Source organism: Lissotriton vulgaris, chromosome 1_2, assembly GCF_964263255.1.
Source record: "Lissotriton vulgaris chromosome 1_2, aLisVul1.2, whole genome shotgun sequence".
Taxonomy (NCBI): Eukaryota; Metazoa; Chordata; class Amphibia; order Caudata; family Salamandridae; genus Lissotriton; species Lissotriton vulgaris.
The window spans coordinates 255,924,680-255,945,222 of NC_141686.1; positions in this window are offsets into that span (position 1 = coordinate 255,924,680).

Consider the following 20,543-nt stretch of genomic DNA (forward strand, 5'->3'; position numbering starts at 1 on the left):
CTGAAGTCAGAAGCCTCTGGATTCCTCCCAATTGAACCAGATCTTGCCTGATATTTTCGGGCACCCCCTACTTTGGAACACCACTTTTTCAGCTGCAAAACACCAATCTAGATCCTCCCTCCATTCTGTAACACTGGGAAATTGGTGGGCCCCCAAGCCTTTGCTACATTTCCTTTTCTCACTATATCTGCTATTATGAGCCAAATTGTGGAGTACTTGGGCCATCGGACCTCTCCCGCCAGTGTGACCTCCTGGTCCACTACATCGGACATTATCTGTGTAACCTCCCGCCAATACTGCTGAACTCGAGGACATGTCAACAATGTGTGGAAAAAGGTTCCAACCTCCCCACTACCCCGTCTGCAAAGTTAGTATCACTGCGGCCAATGCGGTATAGCAGTGTCCTTGAAGTGTATGATCTGAGTAACATAAGTAGTTTTATAAGGCAGAACCGTGACCAGACCGCTACCTCCCTAGGGCTCTGTTTCGCCTCTGCACAATCGTCGTCCTCTAGTATACCCAGCTCGGATTCCCACGTGCCCCAAAGGGGCCTCAGGGGATCAGGCATGCTGTTCAGAATTTTCTTCTTTACCAGGAAGTTGGCCTTATCAATCATAGGATCTAGTAGAATCCTGTCTTCTTCACTCTACCAATTGTTCACCTTTCGGAATGTGGCACCTAAGTGCATGTTTCAGTTGAATGTATCTAAACTGTTTGGTGGAGTCAGTCATATGATACTCTTTCTTTAACTCCTCAAAGTCGATCATTTTGTGCCCCCTCCATACGTCTCCTAAGTAATCAATACCCAAACATTCCTCACTTGCAGAAACCCTTTAGTCAACCTACTTCTTGTAGTAGGTCTCTATCCCACAGAGAAGCCCTTTCCGTCAATTTCTCTTCCCAGGCCAGGAATGTTGTTGTCTCCCTCCATATACGTATTGGTGTTTGTGTGTGTATGTTGGCAGTTCATTTCCAACCCGCCTTCGATAGAGTGCCGCTAGGTATCCCCACCCTTCCCATAGACTAGTGATCAACCCTGTATGCTGGATCCTCCCACCCCAAAAACACCCACACGTTAATTCTGACCAGCTGTGCCGGCCAGTAGTATTTCCTGATGTCAGGGATTGCCAGTCCACAGTCATACACAACCCCCTCTCCAGTTTATGCAGGGCTATTCTAGAATTACCTCTGTCCCACAAAAGCGTCTGTATTTTGTTTTGCACAAAAAGGCAGACAGTATTTTGCTGGGCACGTTCTGTAGGAGGTATAGTAGTCTTGGAAGCGCCATAATTTTAACCAAAGCAGCCCACCCCATCAAGGACAGTGGCAGCGGTCTCCAGTGTAGCACATTCCTGCGCAGTCTATCGAACTGAGGAAATAAGTTATCCTCTAGAAACTCGCTGTTCTTCTGTGTAATTATTATGCCCAGATACATGAATTTGCAATCACCAAGGTTTGTGCGCTGAACGGCAGAGCCGGCACATCTCCAGCCAGCACATAAAGGAGAGATTTGTCCCAATTTATCCGGTAGCCAGAGTATCCACCGGACAATTGAAATATATGTTGTTCCAGAGCTATCTAAGACCACGGATTTGTGATATATAACAGTATGTCATCGGCGCACAGCGATATTTTCTCATCTTATCCATTGCCTCCCGCTATGCCCCGTATTAATGGGTCACTTCTGACCCACACCCCTAATCGCTCCAGTGCCAAAGCAAATAAGATAAGGGAGAGTGGGCATCCCTGCCTCATACTGGTGTGTAGAGTCACAGGCCTTGACACTGCTCTATTCACTCTTACTCTAGCTAGCGGGTTCGTATACAGGAGTTGTAGCTAGGCGCAAAACTTGGGGCCAAAAGCAAACCTCACGAGCACAGTGAGCAAACACTGCAATTCGATATTATCAAAAGCCATACAGGCATCAAGAGATAATAGCCCGCCATCTTCTTCCGGCCTTATCTTTGTGATATGCATCACTCCATATAGGCGCCTTAAGCCAGGTGCTCCTGTGAGACATGAAGCCCGACTGGTCGGGGTGTACGATGGACGTTATGACACCACTGAGTTTGGTCACCAGTACCTTCGCCAGCACTTTTGCCTCTATGTTTAACAGTGAAATAGGGCGATATGACCCACAGTCATCAGGGGACTTACCCTGTTTTGGAATAGGAACTATAGTGGCAAGCCATTAGTCTTCCGGAAGGCTACTCTGTTCCAATGCCTCCTAAAACATATTAAGCATATGTGGGCCACCACCATTGCCCTCGCTTGTATAGCTCAGCCGGTATGCTGCTGGGTCCGGCCGCCTTACCTGACTGTAGTTCCCTAATGGTTTGACCTATATCCTCGACAGTTAAATCCTTATCTAACTCCTCTCTCTGCTCTTGGGATAATCTGGTGAGGAGGACCTCTTTAAGAAGCTCAGCACAGTCTGAGCCCATTCTTCTGGAGGTGGACGTGTACAGTTTTTTGTAGTCATCCCGCTAATCTCCCCTTGCAGAGTACGGACCTCTAGCACCCAATTTCTCTCTGTACTCCCTTGTCCAACCATGCCATAAGTTTATTGGCCTTGCCCCTTCCATCATAAAGTCTCCTATGATTTGCCCTGGTGGGTCAGGCGTCTCCTTCTCTATATCTCTCATTTCCTGCTGTTTAACCCGTATGTGCTGTGGAGCAAGGGCATTCTGATCTCCAGTCTCCACATTCCACATCACAAGGCTCATGATGTCTTTCTCTAGGGTGTCACATCGGAGTAACTGTTCCTTCCTCTTCCCCCCCCGGCTAAGCCTGGAAATGCCCTTGCATGACTGTCTTGTATGCTTCCCACAATATGCAGACCAATTCCACAGTGCCGACATTATTCTGGTAATGCTGTTCCGTCCATTCACTCAATTTGTCTCTGACCTGTCTTTCTCTAAAAAGCCATCGGTCCAGTCGGGCGGTAGTGTATTGTCTCTGGGGGGCCACAGCAGGTGTACACCCATAGGCAAGTGGTCCGATATCCCTCTCGCTTTATGGGTCACTCCCCGAAACCAATGAGCATCAGTATAGTGCGTCATCAGGTAGTCCAAACGGGAGCAACCCCCATGTGGTGCTGAATAGAATGTATACTGCCTGGCCCTGGTGTGTGTTCTCACCATAGATCCACCAGTCCAAGTTCCTCCATGAAGGCTTGCAGAGGCTCCACACCAGGGGGCATATTATCAACAAAAGGCCAAACATTATCGCCGCTTTAATCGGCAGAAAACTGCTGATGAAATGGCGATAATGGGCCTGATAATATGCCCTTGAGAATTCCCATAGAAGCCCAGGTTCTGGTGTGAACATGGGCTTCTATGAGAATTCTCAAGGGCATATTATCAAGCCCATTATCGCCGTTTTATCAGCAGTTTCCTGCCGATAAAAGCGTTGATAATGTATCGCCTTCTGTTGATAATATGCCCCCAGGTCCTTTAGCTGAGTTCGACATCCGATCTCTTTCATGGTCCATTGTAGCGTTCATATTCCCCTCCCGCCCCCATAATCAATTTTCCCAGTCGGGAGGTCAAGTAACAGTGCACATAGCAGAGGCAGTATGACTGCCTGCAGCCTTGGTGGCATGTATACAGAAAATATGCTTAGGACCCTACTCTCCCATCTCCCCATTAAGGCCACAAATTTGCACATCTGGTCATGCCAAACTTGCCTAGGCACAAAGGGAAGTGCAGTCCGGACTAACATACCTACTCCTCTGGACCCTGATGTGAACCCTGCATGTGCAAGGAGTTTATATCCGTATCTATCTAGTGCTTTGCAGGTGTTGCCCTTGAGGTGTGTCTCCTGTAGTAAAACTATGTCTGGGGCATGCCTGCGTATATATTGAAGCACCATTGTGCATATTATTTTGTGGACTAGGCCATTAACATTCCAAGTCATGATTCTTATATTGGTGCCTGCATGTGCGCTCCTCCGTGGCTGGTCCGGGGCGCTCATCCCACTAATCGGAGTTGACGAGTTATATACTCCCTCCGTGCCCTTTTGTCTTCACTAAGCTAAGTACCGCTTGAAGTGGCAACTGAATACCCAGAAACATAACTTCCCCCACCCTGCTACTCTGCACTGTGGGCTCAAAACCTCCCACCACCCCAATTTGCAGAGCGCATGTCACCCCATGACAACAATTGAATGTGGGGGTGGGCTTAGGCTGAGTGAAGGCCCACTGGTCGCCCCTTCATCCCCTCTTATGCATAACACAGATGCAATATCTTCATTGACATGTAGAAAGATCAAGCAAGTGAACTAATGCAAATTCTCAAGCAATAAAGTTATATCTTAGCTGTATATGAGCCCCAGTCCACCAATCCACCAGATCATCCGACTTCTGCATTGTAGCTTCTGTATTGTTGACTGCACGATTCTTCAACTGCTCATTCATCCAGTGAAGTCTCGGTCCAACTGTTATTACCTCCTGGCCGTGAAATGTTCTACAGCATACAGAAGTCTTTCCACATCTCCTGATGCGGAACCCGCCTCATCTCTGTCCAATCTTTTAGTGTTCCTGCCTGTTCTTTTGTTGATTTTTCCCAACTGTCCACCATAAATTGAGGCAGTCCCACACCTCCTCAGGAGTAGAAAAACACCAGACTTTTCCTTCATCTGCTATTCTGAGTGTTGTGGGAAATAGCATGGAATATTTTATACACTTTGTGTGTAGGGCCTTCTTCACCTCCAGGAATCTCCGATGTTTCTGTTGTACCTTCATGGTGAAGTGGGGGAAGAAAGTGATCAGAGCGCTCTCATATGTGAGTGGTGGTGCACTCCGGGCCGCCTGCAAGATTACATCCCTGTCACAATAGTTGAATATTCTCGTGATTTTGGGGCGCGATGGAGCTCCTGGTCTCGACTCAGTGTCCGGGACTCGATGGGCTTGCTCTACTGAGAAATACTGGGGTAGTCCCCTAGGTTGGAGCATCTTCCTTACAAGGTCTTCTACAAAGAGGTCCACGTCCGCCCCTTATGCTTTTTCTGGCACGCCAATTTTGCATACATTATTGCAGCAGTAGCTCCCTTCCTGGACTTCCAACTTGACTGCCTATGTCCTAGTTGCCATTGTTAGCTCACTGGCCTGGTTTTTCAGAGTTTTTGTGTCTGCCACCAGGCCAGTCGTAATCCCCTCCACCTCCTTCACAAGGGCTCTCATGTTCCGCAGGTCCGCCCTCAACAGGGAGACTTCCATTGTCACTGAATCAATCCTCCCAGTGAGATCCATCCTGACCTCCTGGATAGCCGCCATAATGTCCTGAAACTTGGGCTCAGTGGCCACCTTGAAGGCTGCATCACCAGGAAACAAACCCTCCTCCAACGTGTTTTTGCCGGTCGGCAATCCCCTTGACCAGCTATATTTTATAACAAATTATCATAACTTCTGCACCTCCATAGAGAGGGTATTTGGTAGCCATTCTTCACAAACTATTAGGGAGAGGACTTGGCCTAACGGCTAGGGTGGTCGACCTCGAATCTGGGGAACTGGGTTCAAGTCTCGGCAATGATGCTGAACATCCTGTGATTCTGGGAAAATTACTTAATCTCCCCGTGCCTAAAAAAAAAAAATGTATGTGTCCTCAAGTAACACAACTAGTGCTATGTTACCCGATTAAGGTCAAGTTTGCGCTATATAAAACTCGGTGAAATAAAAAAAGAAAGAAAATAAAAAACTATAACTTGCCTCTCTACCACGAACTCTGTTCTCACAAAAGATTTGATTTGTAAGTGAGATAATATTAAATGGTAGAAGTAATGCATGGAGAGGGCACCAGTTATAGTTACTGTAATGTGTTTACTGAGCCGAATACACTGTGTAGGAGGTGCACTTATTGTAATAATTTGAAGGTGTTGTGTAAATCAAAAATTCAAGATTTAGGTTTGGTTTGTAGATAAAGAATACATAAATGTATATTAATGTAAAGGTGGTGCATAAATTATAAATTTAAGGTAAAACTATAACTTAAGACTTTGTTATGTTTGTATATTTTAAGTTTGATTTGTATAGAAGGACTAAAGCTTTCCTAACTATAAAAAAGGTTTACCCTTTGGTTTTTTCACTGGATTTCATTGGTGTTTTATTTTTAACAAAAATATTGTTTCAAATCATACAGGTTTCTCCCTCCCTTTTGCTGCCAAAGTCAGTGAGAAGACCGTCAATGCCCAACTAACAAAATTCATCAAAGAAAACTCTATCCTTGAACCCTCCCAATCCAGATTCCACAGCAAGCATGTCAGCACTTTCATCAACAATGATTGAACATTCATTTGACCTATTGACTAAGGATGCTAGATCTTCTCTTAATGTTTCCTCACATAATGTAATCAATTCATGTTCAACTCGAACTAATGTATAATGTGCATTAACTGGTGTATTTTCCAGATGGTTCTTTAGGATCACATCTCCTGCTTCAATGCGAAGTTAGTACAGACGTTGCACATTTCCGGTTGTTCTTTTTTCCCAACGTAAAGCAATGTCATATTAAAATAGTAGACTAAATTGGAAATAACTTTTTCCGATTTTCTTCAACATGCCTTTAACAGCGTTGTCTATTTGGCAAACAATACTTGTTTCCGGTTTCTTTCTGATTGCCAAAAAGTGAGCTGCATCCACTTGTGTGTTTTTATGCCAAGACAATAAGACATGCTTGTGTGCACTTTCATGGAAGTCTTTGTATTTAGTGAAAGGCATAGTTATGAATGCTCCTTCTATCCCAAGATGAACTGGCTGTGGAAAAAGTGTGCAAAACTTGCAAATTGCACCTTTCAGTTGTGGAGAGTAGCTAACTACCTGAATCCTTCTTGAAGTCATATGTTTCTGGTGGAGTATACGTATTTATTAGAAGATTGTATTTCACATCATCTGTTAGTTTTTTGGCTGAATTAAAATGCAATCCAATATCATTTACAGGAGCATCAACATATGGCTAGATTCTGTTGGAGCTGAAAGTGGACCTGCAGAACTGCTTGTGCTTGGTTCTTCTGCCTTCACCATGTCTAGATTCCTTTGTTGCTTCCGTAATATCAGATTCTACATCACCCAATTTAGGTTTTGAAAAATATTTTTGGATGTCCATTGCTAAAAAGAAATGGGGATCATTAAATACTCTGTGGAGCTCATCACCAGGCTGGCTGTCCATACTATACTATTACTATCCATACTAATATAATAAAGAGAGAGCCCAAACCTTTGAGGCGGGTAATCTCAGGAACCACAGCACCAATCACAACACCCAATACAGCGTTGGAAAGGGCAGATGCAGCAGAAGGACATAGGCTATGCACACGCTCACCATATACATTTAAAAAGTAAAAGAAACATGCCAGCAAAGTAGTCCCTTGTGGGCGTGTCTGCGTTGTGCTGTGGGCGTGTGCTGGGGGCGTGACAAATGCTGGGGGCGTGTGGTATGTTCCGCCCTTCATGCCATGTCTCATATTGTGTGCTAATCCCACACTGCTCCCTTTCAATACCCCTGCACCCCATAATCATAACCCACCCTTACTCCTTAAAATACCCCAACACCCGTAAACACTAACCATCTTAACCCTATAAATATACCCTGTATCCCAAAACCCAAACCTACCCCTAAACCCTAAAAATACCCCTGTAACCCAAAACCCAAACCTAGCCCTGAACCCTATAAATACCCATGTACCTCCAAACCTACCCCTGAACCCTAAAAATACCCCTGTACTCCAAAACCAAAACCTAGCCCTGAACCCTAAAAATACCACTGTACCCCAAAACCCAAACCTACCCCTGAACCCTAAAATACTCCTGTACCCCCAAACCCAGCCCTGAACTCTTAAAATACCCCTGTACCCCAAAACCCAAACCTACCCCATACCCTAAAAATACCCCTGAACCCTAAAAATAACCCTGTACCCCAAAACCCAAACCTACCCCTGAACCCTAAAATACCCCTGCACCCCAAAACCCAAACCTAGCCCTGAACCCTAAAAATACCCCTGTACCCCACAACCCAAACATAGCCCTGAACCCTTAAAATACCCCTTTACCCTAAAACCCAAACCTACCCCTGAACCCTAAAAATACCCCTATACCCCAAAACCCAAACCTAGCCCTGAACCCTAAAAATACCCCTGTACACCAAAACCCATACCTATCCCTAAACGCTAAAACTACCCCTGTACCCGATAACCCAAAAATATATCTGAACCCTTAAAATACCCAAAGACCCCAAAACATATACCTCAGTACCCCAAAACATATACACCTATACCCATACTTATCTTATCCAAACATAAAAAAACATGATTTTACCATTCCTGAATTTACAACGAATTTCGTTGTAAATGTATGCGTGGTAAAAGCATATAAAATGTAATACCATGCGTTATAATGGCATTGCGGAGTCACGGTACTTTCGTAATAAAAGTATGCAGGGTGATGGTATGCGGAAAGAAAGTTGCAGAATAATGGGTGTTTACCCTCCCCCGGTAAGTACATTGGTGGCACGGCGGCCCACATCTCCAGCACATACTAATATTTTTTCACCACCCATTTGAAAAATGCACAGGTCTCTCTCATTGATGGCCAGCACCGACATACACTTTTAGACACACCTCCCGCCATGAGTTCTAGAATTACGAACTTTAGAGCTGGGGAGCTACGTTCGAATCTCTGCATCAGCTCAACATCCTGTGATTCCAGGCAAATCGCTTTGTCTCCCCGTGCCTACCACAAATGAATGTGTTCTTCTGTAATGTAAATTGTGCTCATGCAATGTTGTCGAGTTCGCGCTATATAATATTGCAAGGAAAAATAAAGTAGAGAAACTCGAGTTCACACACTACTGAACGCGCACTCTTAAGTGCATCAGCAGTGCACTGTGAATCCGAGCGTTTTACAGGCCTGTCACAGATAAGAAATGCTTTCAAAACGAAATACTGCAAAACAATATACTACTGGCCGGCAGCAATTCATACCCGGCAACGTCGGGACGGGCTGCTAGTATTGAATAAAATGAGTTGTAGATGAGCTTTAGGAAGTTGAAAATTCCCTTTAAATTTCTCCCGCAAGGGAACCAGGTTTCCTTGCTTAATCCTGTATTATATAGGTAAAATGAGATTTGTGAATGTTAAGTAGCTCATTGCTATTTGCACTATTTATTGAATACATACAGCCCTGTATGCAGTAACAGAAAGCTCCACTCCTGCTGCCTTCTCCCCTGTGTGCTGTTGCTGCTTCTTGGGCTCCCGCCCTCAGGCTTGCCCCCTCGCCGCTTCCCCTGTGTTTGTTTTCCTGCCATTGCTGCTTCTTGGGCCTCTGCCCTCAGGCTTGCCCCCTCGCCGCTTCCCCTGTGACTGTTTTCCCCGCTTGTCTCCCCCCGCCGCTGCTCCCCTGCGGCCCGCCCCCTTCCTTCTTCCCGTTTCCCATTTGCCACCACGCTCCCGCCTCCCAGCTGCTCCTCCCTCCCACTTGGCCATATATGGCGGGGACCGCGCGGCAGTGAGCTGTGACCCTTGACCCGGTCACTCCACTCAACGCACGGCCCCCGTGTGCCCTGGTCACCGCTGCTGCCTCTATTCGCCGCCACTCCTGCTGCCTTCTCCCTTGTGTGCTGCTTCTTGGGCTTCCACCCTCAGGCTTGCACCCTCGCCACTTCCCCCATTTTTTATATTCCGCCATTGCTGCTTCTGCGGCCTCTGCCCTCTGGCTTGCCCCCTCGCTGCTTCCCCCGTGACTGTTTTCCCGCCCTTGTCCCCCCGTCCACCTCCGCTGCTCCCCTGTGGCCCCGCCCCCTTCCTTCTTCCCGTTCCCCATTCGCCACCTCGCTCCCGCCTCCCAGCTGCTCCTCCCTCCCACTTCGCCATATATGGCGGGGACCCAAGTACGCGCAGCCGGCGCGCCAAAGGCAAGCCTGTCTAAGCCCGTCCACGCCTGAACCGCGCCCAGCGCCAGAACCCCTGGACCTCGCCGGAGCCAGCCAACCTGACGGAGATACGACGCCGCCACCCTCCACGCACTCAACACCGGCCGACAGCCAGCCTGCTACCAAGCCACCCCGAAACGCACCCACGGAGCCTTCACTTGCCACGCCTGCAACTTCACCTACACTCGGTCCTGCACCGTGCAAGCCAGAACAACCGCCAACAACACCCACCTCAAGTGCATCCAGCTCAACACCCGCTCCGCCCACGAACACGCCGTTGAACTCTCGGACCTCCTGGACAAAACAGCACCGGATGTTGCCTTCCTCATGGAAACCTGGATGAACGCCACCTCAGCCCCCGACATCGCCATAGCCATGCCGGATGTCTACAAGATCATCCGGAGGGACCGCGTCAACCGAACCGGAGGAGGCATCGCTATTGCCCACAGAAACACCATCCGCATCACGACCAACACCAACAACATCCTCACTGGCGTGGAGTACCTTCACTTCCAGATACACACCAACCCCAAGACCACCCTCAGAGGGACCCTCATCTACAGACCCCCGGGACCACGCTCACATTTCAGCGAAGCCATCGCAGACTTCATCAGCCCGCTCGCCCTCGCCTCCCCGACTACATCCTCCTAGTAGACCTCAACTTCCATCTGGAGAACGACAAGGACAACAACACCACCACCCTACTAGACAACCTCGCCACCCTCGGACTCAAGCAACTGGTCAACACCCCCACTCACTACGCCGGCCACACACTCGACCCTGTCTATTCCTCCAGCAACCACATCTCCTTCAGCCACACCACCGAGCTCCACTGGACCGACCACAGCTGCGTACACTTCAACATCAGGAAAACAACGACCCACCATCGCCCACAACAAACCCCCCGACGTTGTTGGAGCAGGATCACCACCGACCAACTCACCACCTCCCTGAGCCAAAATCCTCCCACCAACACTACGGACCCCAACGAGGCAGCCCGCAACCTCACACAGTGGATCTCCGACTGCCCAGATGCCCTTGCTCCACTGAAGAACCCTCCAAGCAACCCCGACAGCAAGAAAGTCGCATGGTTCACCAACGACCTCAAAGACTCCAAGAAATCCTGCTGTGCCCTCGAGAAAGCCTGGCATCACAACCAGTAATCGGAAAACATGATAGCCTCAAGAACGCCACCCACAAACACCACCAGCTGATCCGCACCACCAAAAGGACAGCCTTCAGAGAACGACTGGACAACAACGCCTTTACAGCAAGGCACTCTTCAACATCGTGAAAGAGCTCTCCAACCCCAACGCCGGCAACAACGACATCACGCCATCGCAAGACCTCTGCAAATCTCTCACCACTTTTTTCCACCGTAAGATCGTCGACATACACAACAGCTTCGACGCTCAGAACTCTTACCCTGCCACTGAAACAACGCCCACCACCCTATGCGCCTGGACCCAGGTCAGCACGGAAGACACCACACACACGATGAACACCATCCACTCGGGCTCCACAGCCAATCCCTGCCCACACCACATCTTCAACAAAGCCGACTCCATCATCGCACCCAAAGTCCGGGATATCATCAACAACTCCTTCGCATCTGCCACCTTCCCGGAGAGCTGGAAGAATGCAGAGAACAACGCCCTCCTGAAGAAACCCACCACAGACCTCAAGAACTTCCGCCCCATCTCGCTCATCCCCTTCCCCGCAAAAGTCATCGAGAAAACCGTCAACAAACAACTGACAGCCTTTCTTGAGACGAACGGCTCCCTCGACCCATCGCAGTCCGGATTCCGAGCGAACCACAGCACCGAGACCGCCCTCATCGCAGCCACCGATGACATCAGGACCCTGCTTGACAACGGAGAAACCGCCGCCCTCATCCTCCTCGACCTTTCTGCTGCATTCGACACGGTCTGCCATCGCACCCTGACAACCCACCTCTACCATGCCGGGATCCAAGGAAAGGCTCTGGAATGGATCACCTCCTTCCTCTCAGACAGAACCCAAAGAGTCCGTCTCCCGCCCTTCCTCGCAGAAACCACCAAGATCATCTGCGGAGTACCTCCAGGCTCCTCGCTCAGCCCCACCCTCTTCAATGTCTACATGAGCCCCCTCGCAGCCATCGCACGCAAGCACAACCTCAACATCATCTCCTACGCCGACAACACCCAACTGATCCTCTCCCTCACCAACGACCCCGTCTCCGCCAAAGCCCACTTCCAGGATGGCATGAAAGACATCGCGGACTGGATGAAGCTCAGCTGCCTGAAGCTGAACTCGGACAAGACGGAAGTCCTCATTCTCGGCCCATCCATCTCCGCCTGGGATGACTCTTGGTGGCCCACTGCCATGGGCCCCCCACCAAAGCCCACGGACCACGCACGCAACCTGGGCTTCATCCTTGACTCCTCCCTCACGATGGCCAGATAAGTCAACGCTGTGACTTCCTCCTGCTTCAACACCCTCTGCATGCTCAGTAAAATCTTCCGCTGGATCCCCACTAGAACCAGGAAAACGGTCACCCAGGCCCTGGTCACCAGCCATCTGGACTACGGGAACGCCCTCTACGCTGGGACCACTGCCAAACTACAGAAAAGACTCCAGCGCATCCAAAAGGCATCAGCACGACTCGTCCTGGACATCCCCGGACACAGCCACATCTCCACCCACCTGAGAGACCTGCACTGGCTCCCAGTCAGCAAGAGGATCACGTTCAGACTCCTCACCCAGGCACACAAGGCTCTCCATGACTTAGGCCCTGAATACCTCAACAACCGCCTCTCGTTCTACATGCCAACCCGCCAGCTCCGCTCCGCCAGCCACGCCCTCGCCACCATCCCACGGCCCCGCAGAGCCACCACTGGAGGAAGATCCTTCTCTTACCTGGCGGCAAAGACTTGGAACACCCTCCCCACCCACCTGCGACTCACCCAGTACCATCTCTCCTTCAGGAAGAACCTCAAGACCTGGCTTTTCGAGCAGTAGCGCCCCCCCCCTTCCCAGCGCCTTGAGACCCTAGCGGGTGAGTAGCGAGTAGCGCTCTCTATAAATGTTATTGATTGCTTGATTGATTGAAAGCTGTAAATCCACATCACTTGCCACGTGCACCTTGGCAGTGGCACTGGATGGCATCCACATCATTCACGAGATGTAATCCACATCACCATTTATAACCCTACCACACTAGATAATAAACCATATGGGGTGGAGCTTGCTGGCGCCGAAGATGGCTCTATCCTTCATCAATCCTGCATTTGCTTGAGGCATCAATCCCGTAGATGAAAGCTCTGCATAGCTGAGAGGATCAGCTGTCTAATGATCCATCCCGGCCGCGCTGAGGCGAAGTGTACACTGAGGGACAAGTGAGACAGAGTGGCGAGCAACCTCGGCCGCGAATCCCTAGACCCGAGTTAATTTCCTGCCGGCTGGCAGTAAGACCAGGCTGGGTGACTGTGCCTACGTGTGCTGGTCGGAGCCCTGAGGAAACGCATATCACCCTTGTAAGTGGACGCTGATTGCGGAAGGTAAAGTGAGGTATGCGATACCCTGACCCAGCGTGAGACGAGGCGCGAAGACGCGACGACGCGCCTACCTAGCAGGGCGCTGTTGGTGGCGTGTGTCCCAAGATTGAGGCTCGCTGGCGGGACCGGATCGGAGGTGTGGTGAGCGTGACGGGGCATCCATGCTCTGGAGCGTGCTCAGGTCCTTGGGAGCTTAGCTACGTGACCCAGACAGCATAAATCCGCCATAGCAGCCTGAGAGTAAGGCGGAGAGCGAGGTACGAACCGCCATTGGCAGCCCCACTAATTAACCCACTGTGATGCATACTCCGCAGAGCAGCTGGACCTGCTTCCTGCTTGGCCCTATTATTTGAAGACACCTAGCTCCAAGTGTTTCTGCCTCTGCTGTGAACCCCTACTGCCACGGATGTTATGACTGCAACTTGCAGGCACGAGGTACTCCCCTGGCTTTTGGTGGTCTGGTGCCCACAATGCTAGGTGGCTAGGAGCCCATATTGATCTGCTAGGGGAACGCCGACCAACGTGAGGCCCCAGGTGGAGAGTGATGGAGTGCCCACCGCAACAACACCCATGCTGGTGTACCAGGGGCCCTCGGAGTGTCTGTGTGTGCTGGGCTGCAATCCCTGTGCGAAGCTCAACAAACTGTGATTGACCACTAACCCCCCCTATTAGCATACACCAGCCACACCACGCAAAATTACTGGTTGTATCGTGTTGACCTGTCCAGACCATGAATGCAACAGCACAAATAAGTTTAGCTCTGGGTAAGGCAACCAAACCCTCAAGAATACCGCCTACATCACCAAAATATGTTCTTCAAAAATACAAACTATAATACGCGGAAGTAGCAGAGCTAGACAGTGCGCTGATGCTCTGCTCTAGTCATTGGTTTGCATGACTTGTGATATAAAAGGTGTGAATCAGCTGGCCTACTCAGATCATGAAAATTGAGATTTTCCTAGCCTCGGTGTCTGAAAGACTAGATTATATTAAAGAAACAGAGGCGAGTATTATGCTTTCTTTTCTTGCTTTAATAAACACCGCAGCCAAAAGAAAAAACTTCATTACCCAGAACACCCTGGGAAAGAGCTACTACATTACATCACAATAGTGTAGCCAATAAGACATTGAAAATAGCAATAACTATCTTGGATAAGAGCAACAAGCCGCCTTCTTTTCTTGAGAGAGTCAATCAAGATGAAATTCAGAAAACAAAATTATAGCTTAACAGAAAGTTAATATCACAGTCACCAAATCCTTAGAGATGTCTATAAAGAAAAAAAGATCCATGCCCTGAAATGAAGAAGTAGGTTGTGAAATCCGTAAGGAGGAATCTAGAGGAGGCGATACTCCAGTCAAGCGAATTGGATGTAGCCGAACTTATTGAAGGCACTAGGACTGCAGAAAAAAGGGAGGGATAATGAAACTGTGGTCGGATAATACTCACCTCCGTGTCTTTATTAAAATCTAACCTTTCAGACACCAAGTCTAGGAAAATCTCAATTTTATTACAAGATCGGAAGCTCATATTTTGCCTGTTCAAAGCAATGATATAACGGAGTTAGACGGATGAGCAATTGTTTTACAATAAAAGGTTTCCGGCGTATTAACGTTTCACCAATCTGCAGATCCGAGAAGATCATGTAATCTTGTCCACACCCGGAAAGCCCTAGAGGCCATATCCCCTCTGGCTGAATGGGCGCCAAAGGAATCTGTAGATATGCCAGCCAAGGGTATGACATGTCTAACCCAACGGGACAAAGTAGGAGCAAAGACGAGCTTATGGGGTTCTTGAAAGGAAACAAGGAGATGAGAAGAGGAGAAACTTCTGAGATCTGTTACATCCGTTTATAAACAATTACCAACACATGATTTAGGTTAGGAGGGGAAAAAAGAATAATGGACTGACTATAAATTAGATTTTGTACCTCTGATAACTTGAAAATAATCTCCTAAGGAAGAATAATGGAGAGAGGATACATCTAGTGCTCTAACATCAGAGGCACTGTTGATAGACACCAAATACAAAAGAATATTGAATTTTAGAAATATATGTTTGAGGGATAAATCAGCCTCTGGCCATGAAATAAACAAACACAGTACCAATGGTCTTCCATCCGCTCTGACATGTTCTGCAGAGATCGTTGATCTGTAGGTATTAATGGTGCTATAGGCTTTCCCTTGTGAAGCCAAGAGGCTAGGAAATTAACTAACAAGGTTACATTTCCTGAAAGGGGATCTGAATCCCTGTCCAAACACCAGCTACACCAGACTTACAAAGCTGGTTTGTGCACTTTGGTTGCTCCCGGAGCCCAGAATTGTTGGACAAACCGGACAGGCTCCTCTGAAAGCCTCCATGATATGAGGGTTAGGGAGCCCTCTAGACTGAGATTGCGACAAAGACCCCGAGGATTGAGAAGTAAATCGGGGAATGGAAGAATCCACATCTAAGGTAAGATCTGGGACAGCAGAGGAAATCATTTTCCCGTTCCAAGCATCTAAGTAACTTAGCCACTAGAGGAGTTCTTCCCTGGATTTTGAATCCAGTATTACCGGATCTGGGTAACCTAACAGTTTGCACAGATGACAATTCTCTGAAGGGCCCTGTAATGCAGAGGGCTAGGAAAAATGGCTTGAATTGAAGAAGCAAGAAGACCCGCCAGACAAGCTAGCAATCTGAGAAAACTCAGAGCAAGAGACAAAGCGTGACATATCTCCTTTATTAGATTCACATTTTGATGAGGGAGTTGCAGAATTGACCGAGAAGTGTCTATGACAAACCCTAGAAATTCCAGATGCTATGATGGAACCAGAGAAGTCATTTGAACATTTATTACGAACTCTAGCCTTGATAAAATATCTTGACAGAGATTTAGGTGACTTACAGCCTGATTCATCAAGCATAATTGCGCTTGCAAAGGGCCAGATTCTGAGAATCTGGCCCTTTGCAAGTGCAATTTTTGCTTTTGGGATTCATCATCCCAAAAGCAAAAGTCTCTATTTAAGAAATTGCATATTTGCGAGGAATTGGATTTAAGGAATCTCTAATAGAGATTTTCTATTAGAGATTCCTTAAATCCAATTCATCAACCAATTAGAAAATGCGAAATCGCAATATCTGGTCGCAATTTACCACCAAGTCTGACTTGGTGGTAAATTGCGAAAAAAGAGTAAAAAGCACTTTAGTGCATTTTTTTCTTTTGCATGTTACACACACACATGTCCTTTGGACATGTGTGTGCGCAACACCTGTTCAAATGTGCATTTAAGGGGTGCTACAGGGTGTCCTTTGGACACCCCTGGCACCCTTCAAATCGCTATCTTATTTGCGATTAGCAAATTGCTAATCGCAAATAAGGAATACTCCCCATTCATTCCTATGGGCCTTTTGGCCCATAGGAATGAATGGGGAGTTTTTCCTTATTTGCGATTAGCAATTTGCTAATCGCAAATAAGGAATTTGTAGGAATCGCATTTTATTTTGCGATTCCTACATGAATACCGTTTTGCAAGTCTCTAATAGCGATTCCTTATGATTCTCTATTAGAGACTTGCAAAACGGTACCTTGATGAATCAGGCTGTTAGGGCCCAATGTAAGTAGGCAAATACAGGTCGGTAACGGCCAAAAATAGGTAATTTCGGCCGTTACCGACCGGTATTTGGAAAATGAGATGTAGGTGTTAAAAATGTACCGAATCGGCAAATAAGAATCGGTAAAAATCCGATTCGGTATTTACCAATTCGTTATTTACCGAGTTCGAATTTTCCGATTCGGTAAATAAGAAATGGAAAAAAGGCCCATTGAGATGTAGTAAAGGCCAAAAATACCGAATTCCATGAAATTCGGTATTTATGAGTCGGTATTTACCATGGACTGAAAGCAGGTGGTAACCAGGTGCAGGCTATAAAAAAGGGCCCAAAATGCAACAGTGTTGCAAGTATGGCGGCATTCTATGTGATTGCGAGGCGGCAAAGGCTACAGGCAGCAGGAGAGAGGGTATGGAGAAGGGAGGAGCAGGTGTACAGGCAGAGGATCGCCCTATTCCAACTGACTGAGCCAGAGATACTGCAGAGGTACAGGCTATACCCCAGAACCATCGTGGACTTAATTAGGGACCTCCACCCATATGTTATATGTTATGTTATGTTATATAGGTATTTGTAGCGCGCACGACTACTCTTGAGTATCCTGGCGTGGAGCAATACCACATAGACATCGAGAGTAATGACATTTTAGTAAGCCTGATTGAATAAGTGGGTTTTAAGGAGCTTTTTAAAGCAGCTAAGGTCTCTGGTGTGTCTGAGTGTGAGTGGGAGGGAGTTCCAGAGGGTGGCTGCTGGATCACCCAACACCCAGGGCCCACGCCATCCCACCCCATGTGCAGGTGCTGTGTAGCCTATTAAACACACAAAAGGGGAGAGGGCCAAATTATTTATACTCCAATACCCCAGACCCCCTACAAGGACTATATTCACAACATTAATGGGTATATAGAGTTTTTGAAAATAAATGAAGGGAAATTCCCAATTTGGAAAAAACTGCCCTCACTCATACCGAAGTATGTGACATGCTTCATCATAGGGCCTGCTACAAACGCCATGGTGTAGCCACATCCAGGGCGGAGCATTAGGGAGGGGGAAAAAAATAATAAATTTCCACGTTACCAGACGTACAACACAATACGTAAATACGTACAATGAGTAACATACATAAGTGGTACCGCGTGTAGAGGAACACCTCGTGGATCAAAAGTGCGACACAAATAAGTGCAGTAAGGATGTGTGTTAAAACTGATTAGGGGTGCCAGAAGAAAGAATTACTTTATTAGAACCAATTCTGGTACCCTTATCAGGATTAAAAGAAAAGAGAGGATGGGAAAATGCCTTAATGAGAAAATTAGGTTTCTCAAGGCTTCCCTCCTACCACTGCTCGAGTCAACATGTTTTGACCATAGAATTGTGCCTCGAAAGGTCACCCTGGTCTTCTTCAGGACTGTCACAGTAGGATCCACCAGTTACCCTTATCTTGATAAGATCCTAGGGTAGCCCAGCTAGATGTAGGTCACAAGGATCCGTACTCTGCTGGGTATGTTACTAAATCAGTGGAGGAAGTTTCCCCATATGAATCATGGGAAAACATTCACTAGGGAAAAAAGAGAGAAAAGAACAATAGGTGAAAGTGAGTGCTAATCCCCCACAGCACGTGATTTAATCATGAGAGATCTCTCTTTTGTCCTCAGTATTACTAATATATTCGGACTGGTCTCTGCTATATAGCAATTCAAAGCAGGGTTCCTCTCATACTCATTGAAACTTTCATATAAGGGAAGCCTACACCTGCTTGCCTCTGGGAGCTATCAGAGTGTGATTGCTGCAGATGTGGGTGTGTCCCAGAGCTGCCTGTCCCGTTTTTTCAGGAGTTCCTGGATGCCATGACGCAGAGAATGGAACATTACATCCGGTTTACTGACACAAGTGTTGTTGCACTTTACCTGCAAACCTAAGGCGTTTCCTACTAATCAAGCGAGAGTGGCTTTCCTTATTTCATACTTGGCCGGAGATGCTGCTTTGTGGGCGGTCCCGTTGGTTCGAGGTGATGACCCACTCTTATATGATTGGGATGGTTTTAGAAAAGAGTTTGAGAATATTCTTGATAGACGGGCTTATAGTCTCACTGCAGATAGGGAATTGCTAGAACTGAGGCAGGGCAATAAAGGTTAAGGGCCCGATGTAGGTCGCCCAATACCAGTCGGTAAAGGCCGAAAATCGGTAATTTCGGTCGTTACCTACCGGTAACTGGAAAATGAGATGTAGGTGTCAAAAATGTTCCGAATTGGGAAATATGAATCGCAAAAAATCTGATTCTGTATTTACCGATTCCATATTTACCGAATCGGTATTTACCGATTCCGTATTTACCGAGTCCTTATTTACTGAATCGGTAATCAAGAAACGGTAAAAAAGGCCCATCGAGAGGTAGGAAAGCCCAAAAATACAGAATTTCATGAAATTCGGTATTTAAGAGTCGGTATTTACCATGGACTGAAAGCAGGTGGTAACCAGGTGCAGGCTATAAAAAAGGGCCCAAAATGCAACAGTGTTGCAAGAATGCCGGCAGTCTATGTGATTGCGAGCCGACAAAGGCTACAGGCAGCAGGAGTGAGGGTTTGGAAAAGGGAAGAGCAGGTCTACAGACAGAGGATCACCATATTTCAACTGACTGAGCCAGAGATACTGCAGAGGTACAGGCTACACCCCAGAACCATCCTGGACTTAATTAGGGACCTCCGCCGATACCTGGATCACCCAACACCCAGGGCCCACGCCATACCACCCCACGTGCAGGTGCTGTGCAGCATACACCTGCTTGCCTCTGGGAGCTACCAGAGTGTGATTGCGGCAGTTAGTGGTGTATCCCAGAGCTGCCTGTCCCGTTTCTTCAGGAAGTTCCTGGATGCCATGACGCAGAGAATGGTACACTACATCCGGTTCCCTGACACACCTGCGGTACTTGCAAAAACAAAAACTGACTTCTATGGACTGGCACTCTTCCCGCATGTGATAGGCTGCATAGATGGGACCCACATTCCACTATGCCCACATGCAGCCACTGAACACATCTACAGAAATCGGAAGTCGATGCACTCTATCAATGTGCAGGTGATATGCAATGCTGCCAACATCATCACTGACGTAGTGGCCAAATATTCAGGGGGCACGCACGACTCCTACATATTCCAGAACAGCGGAATATACACACGTCTTGTTGCAGGAGATTTTGGTGATGGATATCTACTAGGTAAATAAGTGTAACACACCCTGATATGAATGGTAGATGTATGTGTCATGTGTATGCAATTCATGGACCTCTCATTTTCTCCTAGGTGATAGTGCATATGCCCTGCGTTCCTTTGTGCTCACACCATACCTCAATCCAACTAACAGAGCCGAAAGGCGTTACAATGTGGCACACAGGTCAACTCGCAACGTAGTGGAGCGCACATTTGGACTCCTCAAGAGCAGGTTCCGCTGCCTTCACAAGAGTGGAGGTGCACGACAGTACACCCCTATCATGTGTTGCATGAT